Below are 10,083 nucleotides of genomic sequence, written 5' to 3'. Positions count from 1 at the left end.
TAGAACTGATGGGAATTTTCCCTTTTACACTATTAGTTTCACTGAAACGCCCCTTGAAAAAGTTACACCTTGTGGAATGAGGCAAAACCGGTGTCAGAATTTTCCATTCTCTGCACAGAGTGCTGGTGAGGTGTGAAAATTGGTGTGCATCTTGCAGGCTGACTTTTCTCTCCAGATAATCCAGCACCCTGTTTCGGGGTAAGGCCCACGCCTTATGGGGCAGGGCTGGAAAAAGCTGGCATCCTGCAATCCCGAGATCAGGGCACCCTGACCTCCAAGAGAGAACCGCCTCCCAGATTCACAAGGGGAGCCCCCCCCATCCCCCCACCCCTCCCCCACTCCAACAGATTAGGGGAACCCACCCCATGGAGCTTCCCTGAAGGCCCCCTGGGGGCAATGCCACGGGGCAGTGCCTGTGGCCATTGCCAGGATTCCAGAATGCAGTGCCAGGGCACTGCCTGGACATGTCTCTCTCCCCCGACGCCTACAACTACCTGGGAGCCTTGCAGATTCCCTTTGCCTAGCTCCTGTTTATAAAAAGCAATTGTAAACCTCATCGACATGACATCACGTCAACGATGGGGTATTACAAATGTGGAGGAATGATATGGCAAGAGCCTGCTAATTATATTTAATCTTATTGAAATGATGTTTCCCGATCTTCCTGGGCGGGAACCTCATTATGTCACCAGCGTGGGATGGGGAGAATAAGAAAACAAGATTTTGCTTCATTTTCCGAGTCTCGTGATATTTTGCATCCACTTTGCTGTTGGCTCTTGTGGTGCAAGCGTGCATAAAATTGCAGCCTGGGATTTTAATGCTGAATTGAATTCTTATTATTACTGCTCAAAATCTTCCTCGTTCAAAAAAGCAAATTTTACATTTGTGGAAAGTCAAATTTCTCCATTATGATTAAAATTTCCAGATAATTATTTTTTCTGAATATTTATCATGAGGGGAATTGCCCTTCTGTTTCTGTCCGGCAGGATTGATGATAGAAGTGGAAAATCCTGCGAGGTGCCCAAATCATGTTTCACACAGGCGGAAAGGAATCACATGATTTCCCCCCATCCCTGTCAGTGATGTAACAAGAACCCTAAGGTTCAATGTTGGGATCAACTTTAGAATAAGTTGCATCTGACTACCACATCTCTTTGACTGATGATCCCCCTGTTACATTATCCATTCACGTCGGAGTGAGGACATTTGTTATTCCATTAAAGGATTCCTCAATTAAACTATTGAAGTATGGCAGGTCTCTCACAGTGTGCACCTGCTGAGCAGAGCCCACCAGAGGAGCATAGGTGAGCTGCATTGCTCAGTTATTCAGAGGGGAGAGGTTCATGCTCATGCACTCTCCCATGGCACTGGTCTCTTGCACTAGCCCCTGGAACTACCCTGACACTGCCAGCTGAAAAAACCAAGGGGATAATGCTGGGGCCAATACCAGGGTGCAGTGCTGGGGTGATGGTATGTGCGGAGGGGGGTTTGTTGCATGTTGGAGTATTCCATTTTCTATATGTTGTGTGGGGGTGGCCTTTAAAAAGCCAGCTTGACATTGTGGACCCACCCCTTGCAGTTCTTTTTCAATCAGCTGAATGATACGACTGAGAAAGCAACCATTGGGTGACGGCTTCAACGCCATTTTTCCTACACACTGCCACACTCTGAATATTTACGGAAAATTTCCACCCGGTATTTCTGCTTCTAAGTTAATCCCATATCTTTGTCGCAATCATTTATTTTGTTCTCTAGAAAATGTATAAATAAAGGGTAGTCAGTAGATTTTACTTTCTGGTTTGCTGTCTGTGAAAAAAGTCAGTGTGATTGGCTGCTCACTCTTGCATGATGACCCCACCATTGCTAGATGCCTCGAGACCCTTTTGAGCTGGCATCATATCAAAAGTCATGGTAGGATAAATCCATGTCACAGTGATTGCTAGATTTTTGTGATTCACTTTCTTTTAGGTTAGTGACAAGCACTGTCACTTTATCGCGTCTTTGAAATTCAGGGCTCTTTTTAAATCTTGTGTTGGGTTGCTTCGTGAACACAAACTGAATGGGATATGCTCAACACAAGAAATCTGAAATAAAAATAGAAAAATATTGGGAATTCTCAATAAGTTGGACAATATCTGTGGAGAGAGTAGGAAAGTTGACTTCCTTTCACCAGATGTTATGGCACGCAAACACATTCAATTCAATTCATTTCAAATCTGCACTGACCCTCTGAAGGAAGACTCTACCTAGACCCAGCCCCCCATCCTGTAACCCAGTAACCCCACCTAACCTTTTGGACACTAAGGGGCAATTTTTCGCAGCCAATCCACCTAACCTGCATATCTTTGGACCGTGGGAGGAAACTGGAACACCCGGAGGAAACACACGCAGATACGGGGAGAATGTGCAGACTGCACACAGTCACCCGAGGTCAGACCCGAACCTGGTCCCTGGCGCTATGAGGCTAACCACTGTGCCACCTTGTGTACCTTAACATTTCTCAAGATCCTGAGAAGTAAAGTCCCCCTTCCATAAATAATTACAGCACCAACCCTCATTCCTCTTGCCAGAATTAATAAAGAATGCCACATGCAATTCCTTGAGAATTGCTGCCATAGGAGAAATAAGAGAGAGAGCGGGAGAGAATGTTTGTGTGTGTGTGTGTGTGTGTGTGTGTGTGTGTGTGAGAGAGAGAGAGAGAGAAAAGACCATGGCATGAAGCCAACATATTCCCAATCGTACACCTGTATACCATCTTATATAATCTTTAGTTTTGAAACTTGTTATTCCATTAAAGGATTCCTCAATTAAACTATTGAAAGTATGTAGTCCACTCAAAAGCAACAGGCCTCACATTGTGCTTCTATTCCCATGCACGTGTGACAAGGAAGGTCATTAGGCTGAAAGTTTGGCCGGAGTTTTCCGGTTCTTCCCACTGACGGAATTGTCCAGTTCTGCCGAAGTCGATGGACATTTGAATGGCTTATTGTATCCGAAGCGGTGGAACCCAATGCGGCAGGGCCGGAAAACTGCGGCGTTTATCTCTGTTTCTCTTTCCATAGATGCTGCCATATCTGCTGGGATTTTCCAGCACTTTCAGTTTTAATTTGAGTCTGTTCTCCAGTGGTCTTGATGTGAGCATGTATCCGTTTCCTGTGATGATCAAATCGGCTTGCTGGAAGACCATTAGGATCATATTCAAAATTGTAACTTTGAAATAGCAGCAAGCTAAGTCACTACTGTAGAACCAGTGGGCGGGATTCTCCGACCCCCCGCCCGGTCGGACAATCGCAGGGGGCCGGCATCAATCCCGCCCCCGCCGTGTCCCGAATTCTCCGCCACCAGAGATTCGGCGGGGGCGGGAATCGCGCCATGCTGGTCGGCGCCCCCCCCCCCTCCGGCGACTCTCTGGCCCGCGATGGGCCTCAGTCCCACCGCTGTCAAGCCTCTCCCGCCGGCAGGAATCAAAACACCTACCTGACCTTTGGGACTGGCGTTGCGGACGGGCTCCGGTGTCCTGGGGGGGTCGCGGGGCTATCTGGCCCTGGGGAGTGCCCCCACGGTGGCCTGGCCCGCGATCGGGGCCCACCTATCGGCCGGCGGGCCTGTACCGTGGGGGCACTCTTTTCCTTCCGCCCTCGCCATGGTCTTCACCATGGTGAAGGCGGAAGTGACCCCCTCCCCTGCGCATGCGCGGGGATGATGTCAGCAGCTGCTGACACTCCGGCGCATGCGCGGATTTACGCCGGCTGACGAAGCCCTTTCGGCCCCGGCTGGCGTGGCGCCAAAGGCCGTCTAAGCCAGCCAGTGGAGCGCCAACCACTCCGGCACAGGCCTAGCCCCTCAATGTGAGGGCTTGGCCCCTAAAGGTGCGGAGACTTCCGCACCTTTGGGGCGGCCTGACGCCGGAGTGGTTCACGCCACTCCATCACGTCGGGACCCCCCGCCCCGCTGGTTAGGGGAGAATCCTGGCCAATGTCAATGGCAGTAAAAGACAAATTACTGAAATGGGTTGGTTTTAGCTTACTGAACGGGCAAATTTCCAAGCTGGCAAAATCATGCACTCAAAGGCATTTGGCTCAGTTGGCTAGATGGTCAGGGTGTGGTGCAAAATGAAGGCAACAGCCATCAATTCCCATACTGGCTGTGGTAGTCCATGGACTTAGAACATAGAACATACAGTGCAGAAGGAGGCCATTCGGCCCATCGAGTCTGCACTGACCTACTGAAGCCCTTATTTCCACCCTATTCCCTCCTAACCTTTTTTGGACACTAAGGGCAATTTAGCATGGCCAATCCACCTAACCTACACGTCTTTAGACTGTGGGAGGAAACAGGAGTAAACCCACACAGACACAGGGAGAACGTGCAGACTCTGCACAGACAGTGACCCAGCAGGGAATCGAACCTGGGACCCTGGCGCTGTGAAGCTAAGTGCTATCCGCTTGTGCTACTGTGCTGCCCCACACTTGAAAAAGAGTGATACCTCTCAAGCCATATAACTAATTGCCTCTCTCTTCACAGCAGGAAATGACGATCATCCCTTGTGATCTTTTGACTAATTATTTACCCAAATATTTAAAATTTTCCTGGACTGGATAATCAACTTCCGTATTATAGTACTAAATGATATCCTGACCATCAAAACCCAGCATTCATAATTTGCCCATATGCTTTACTTTCCAGGTTTTAACTTTTGACAACTTAGACCAATCCATGAAAGAATTCCTGCAGATCACTGCTCCTAAGATTGCAACAGCAAAGAAAATAGTTGTCCTGCTGACCGAGGAAGCAGCAGTTTCACCGTTTGTTTACCATCAAGTTTTGTTTTCTGAGTGGCTGGGAAGACCAATTGTAACTGCGATGTTTCGAAACACGTGGAAAAGATTCCGTCCATCGCTGAAGGTTATCCTTGGTAGGTTCTCAATAAGTCTGCATTGCTCGAAAGGTAAATCTTGGCAAAAATACTGGGATGATTCCCCTGCTCTTTGTTGTAATAGTGCCACAGAATCTTTACATTTACCTGAGAGGGCAGACAGGGAATTATTTTAACATCTCCTCCAAAAGACGGTCCATCTGAGGGAGCAGAATTTCCTCAATACTACATTTGAGTGTCAGCCTATGCTTGTGTCCTGTCACTTAAACCCACAACCTATTGACTCAGAGACGAGGTTGCTACTACTGAACCACAACTGACACCAGGAATTGAATATTGCACTCTCCAACCCACCCCCAGTCTGGCAGGATTTGAGGTGGGAGGTGGAGCCTGAAATTTTATGGACAGGATACCTTCCGGGATCTTGCCTGCTCCAAACTAGAAGCACTTTTATGGTGGGGTGGGCAAGGCCTCCTACCTTGTGCAAATTAAGGCCCTTAAGTGGCCACCTAATGACCAGGTAAGGGCTATTTCCTGCAGAGCCTCAATTTTCCAGGCTGGCAGGGGCCAGGTAGATCCGGGTGGAGGTTTTTGAAATCCTAAATCTCGGGCAGGAAGGTAGCGGGAGCGGCTCCAACAGTAGCCCCCTTCTGGCTGAAGGTGCCCTCCCCTCATGGACCAGAAACCTCCGGACTATGGAACTATTGGAAGAAGGAGAAATGGCAAAATGAGAAAAATACATTTTTACGCAGGGAGTGGTTAGGATCTGGGATGCATTACCTAAGTCTGGTTGAGACAGATTCAATTGAGACCTTCAAAAGAGAGTTGGATAATTAAGTGAAGAGAGAAATAGCCAGCTACAGGGAAAACGTAAGTGAGTCGGACTAGATGAGTTGATCTTACAGAGAGCCTACACAGACATACTGGCCAAATAGCCTCCTAATGTGCTGTCAACATTCTTTGATTGTGATTTAATGATATTTCCAGAATTCCCTTACATATAATTTGTTGAGTTCACAGAAGCAGAGACACAGAAAGCTTATACTCTGGGGTTCAATTTAAAACTGTCCTGATTTCCCCATTCTTTCTTTTTAAAAAGGTGCTGGTTTAAATTCTGATCTCCCTCTTTATAAATAGTGGCATATTTTCCCCAAGCCTGACATTTGGAGCGTTCCAATCCACTATTAAGAACTTACACAGCAGACTCAATGTATGATGAATATGAATGCCCACCCCTTTTTACACACACAATTAATGAGGAATAAGGAAAAAAGAAGAGGATTTAGGGATCAACCAAAATAATAATACAAGTATTGGTTTTAAATGAGCCCAGATTCCGAAATCATGAATCACCATGTATGTTCCTTTCGAGGGGAGGATGGATGATTCTCGAAGGCTTCGTCTTTCAGAAAGGAGACTTGCACAGTGTATTATTTTAAAAAAATAATCTTTATTGTCACAAGTAGGCTTACATTAACACTGCAATGAAGTTTCTGTGAAAAACCCTTTGTCGCCACATTCCGGCGCCTGTTCAGGTACACAGAGGGGGAATTCAGAATGTCCAATTCACCTAACAGCACGTCTTTTAGGACATGTGGGAGGAACCAGAGCACCCGGAGGAAACCCACGAAGACATGAGGAGAATGTGCAGACTCCACACAGACAGTGACCCAAGTCGGGAATCAAACCTGGGACACTGGCGCACAGCAGAAGGCATGCAGAATGAGGCAGCTTGGAGGCACGGGTTCTGAGGTTTCAGCAGTTGGCAGGTTTGATGAGGGCCTTGAGTTCTTTCTGGTGCCACCAGTTGTTTGGTTGACAGCGTAGGCACTTGTCTGGAGATTTGTTCACTTTGTTGGTCAAACAGGACCTGATGGAGTTAAGTTCCGATATTTATTATCACAGTGCTGCTTGGGAGGAGGGAGGCCATGTGACATCTCCTCGCTGTTGGACACAGGGTGTATATTCCCACGGCTGGACTCTAAGTGTTTAACTAACTACCTCTCCCATTGTTGAACCCGAGTGTTAGGTCTGATAACATTTTGAGCATTAGCATCATTATGGGAGATTATGTCTTGTGAAGGTTTTCCTTTGTGCGGAGGTAGTTGGTCCAGACTCCTCATTGCCAAAGCCATTGCTACCTTGAAATTTTGGCAAGGCGACTGGCTGAACAATGTGTTTGTTCATCATTTTTCCATTTTTAATGGCGCAGAAAAGAAATGACTTCATAAAATATTCCACTTGATGAATAAATATTTATATGTATATATTCCATCACATCTCGACCATGACACAGTAAAACCTTGAGTGTTGTAATTAGAGTTTGGTCAATCTCAGTCAAATATTTACACAGCACTAGAAATCGGAAATGGCCGTCTGAATTTGAAACTTGAATGATATATATGTATTCCTCAAAGTAGAAAAGTGAATGAATCCAGATGAGATGCCTCATAAGTTACTGATGGAAGTAAGGGTGGGAACTAGAGTGGGTCTAACTTCAATGTTCCCATCCATCTTAGATACGGTGGTGTTGCCAAGAAGATTGCAAATGTTAAACACCAGTGTAGAAAAAGAGAGTGATAAACCTGCCAATTACAGGGCAGTTTGCCTATAATGTTAGTGGTGGTGAATCTTTTTGAGGCAGAAAATCCAGGACAAAATAATTTGGCATTTGACAAAGTATGGCTAATGAAAGCCAGCAGGGATTTGTTAAAGGCAAATTATGCTTGACTAACTTGATTGAGTTGTTTGATGAAGCAATGGAAAGGATAGAGGGCAATACGGTTAATGTTGCGCCTGTGAACTTTTAAAAGGCATTTGTAAAATGTCCCACATCAGAGACTTGATAGCAAAACTAAAGTTCATGAAATTAAAGGGAAGTGGCTGCATGGATCAAAATTGGCTCAGAGACTGAAAGCAGGGAGCAGTGGTGATGGTTGTTTTTTTTCAGTCTGGACAGAGATATTAAAATGGTGTTTCCCAGAGATTGATATTAAGAGTACTGCTCTTTGGCCTGGACTTGGGTACTCAGGGCATAATTTCAAAGTGTACAGATGATATAAAACTTGGAAAGGTAGTAAACAATGAGGAGGATAATAACAGATTTTAGGAGGACAGGATGCTGAAATAAGCTGATTAAACATAACACCAAAGAAATGTAAAGGGGTAAATTTTGGTAGAAAGAATGAGAAGAGGCAATGTGACCTAAATGGCACAATTTTAAATTGTGTGCGGTAACAGAGACTTGGGATTATCGCTGCATCAGTCTTTGAAGATATCAGGTCAAGTTGAAAATGCTGTGTTTTTATAAAAGCCAGACCTTAGATTTATTAATACTGTAGAGGGATAGCGTAGAAAAAGATTATCTTAAAACATTACTAGTTCGGCCATTGTTGGAGTGTTATATTTTATTTTGCGCATCGCACTTTAGGAAAGCTGGCAAGACCTTGGAGAAGGTGAAGAAGAGATTTACCAGCTTTGATAAGCATGAGGAAATTCAATTCTTTGGAGAGAGCAGGGAAGCTGGGTTTTTTTCCCTTCGAGCAAAAAAAAGATAAGAGGAGACGTGATAGATGTGCCCAAAATCATGAATGTTTTTGATGGAACAAATAAAGAGGGACAGTGTCCAATAGCTGCAGGGGTGGCAATCAGAGGTCACAGATTTAAGTGGATTGACTAATGAACCAGTGGTAATATGAGTAATCATTCTTTTATACAGCGAGTTGTTGTAATCTGGATTGCAATGCCTGAAACCATGACAGACCCACATTCAATAGTAACATTCAGAAGAGGACTAGATAAATGCTTGAAGGGTAAAAAAAACCCAGGACTATGGGTAAGGAACAAGGAAATGAGATTAAACGGAGAGCTCCGCTATTGAGCTGGGACAGGCTTGAAGGGCTGAATGACTTATTTATGTGCTGCATCATTCTATGATTGTATATTTCAGAGCCCAAATAACAATTGAATGTAATTAAATTAAGTCCTTCAGGAAGCTGTACTATCAGCTTGCATCTGCTGTTTTCAGGAAGGAATTTGGGCTGTTGTACATCAAAGTACTCAATTCCCTGGAGGTCACAGACTCACTATTAAAATAGCTAAAAATAAATGGTCCTGGAAATTGCTGATTAAAATATTGCTTCTGTTTTCCTTTTCTAATTGCAAGAAGTATATCTGTTCTCATTTTGTATCTTTTGAGGATTTTCTGCTGCTGTTTGCAATTCATTCTTGTTTCCAAACTGTATCTGCATTAATAGAACCATTTGTCGGGGAAACATTTCTTTTTGGCCCATAGGATTTTCTTTAGATTTTGCATCTTTGCATCTTAGGACCCAGTTTGAACTAATCTCAGATAGCAAGGCTTCAAGCTTCTTTTTGTGAACTGCACATGAGACTTATGGATAGTAATTGCCTGTACAATATTTGCATTTCTTTGGCACTCTTCTGATCGGCATATCATCAAAAGCGAGAAACCATTAAAATTAAATGAATTAGTTGCCACTTTTGTTTAGATAGTAGACAAAATAATTTAATTCACTTACATTATGGGACCTAATAATTCAATGCCATTGCACATGTGGGACAAAATGAGGTCAGCTTGTTGGGAGATTTTTCAGCACTCCCAATACTTGGTGAAGACAAACTGGGTACATCTGTATATCAGATGGAATTTTCAGCACCAACAGCTCTTAAGGAGTCTGCTGTTCTTCTGCTGGAGGCACAAATGACAACCGCTTAATATCCCCAATGGAGGATAGTATTTTAAAGGTCTTGTGGTTACAGAAGTGCTTTGGGATGAGAGGGATTCTCTAAATTAAAATTCTTTAGGGCAGCACGGTAGCATTGTGGATAGCACAATCGCTTCACAGCGCCAGGGTCCCAGGTTCGATTCCGGCTTAGGTCACTGTCTGTGTGGAGTCTGCACATCCTCCCCGTGTGTGCGTGGGTTTCCTCCGGGTACTCCGGTTTCCTCCCACAGTCCAAAGATGTGCAGGTTAGGTGGATTGGCCATGCTAAATTGCCCTTACTGTCCAAAATTGCCCTTAGTGTTGGGTGGGGTTACTGGGTTATGGGGATAGGGTGGCGGTGTTGACCTTGGGTAGGATGCTCTTTCCAAGAGCCGGTGCAGACTCGATGGGCCGAATGGCCTCCTTCTGCACTGTAAATTCTATGTAAAAAACACATAATTCTATGTAAATGAAAGAAAG

This window comes from Scyliorhinus canicula, chromosome 10, assembly GCF_902713615.1.
Source record: "Scyliorhinus canicula chromosome 10, sScyCan1.1, whole genome shotgun sequence".
NCBI lineage: Eukaryota > Metazoa > Chordata > Chondrichthyes > Carcharhiniformes > Scyliorhinidae > Scyliorhinus > Scyliorhinus canicula.
This window is presented reverse-complemented; position numbering follows the sequence as displayed.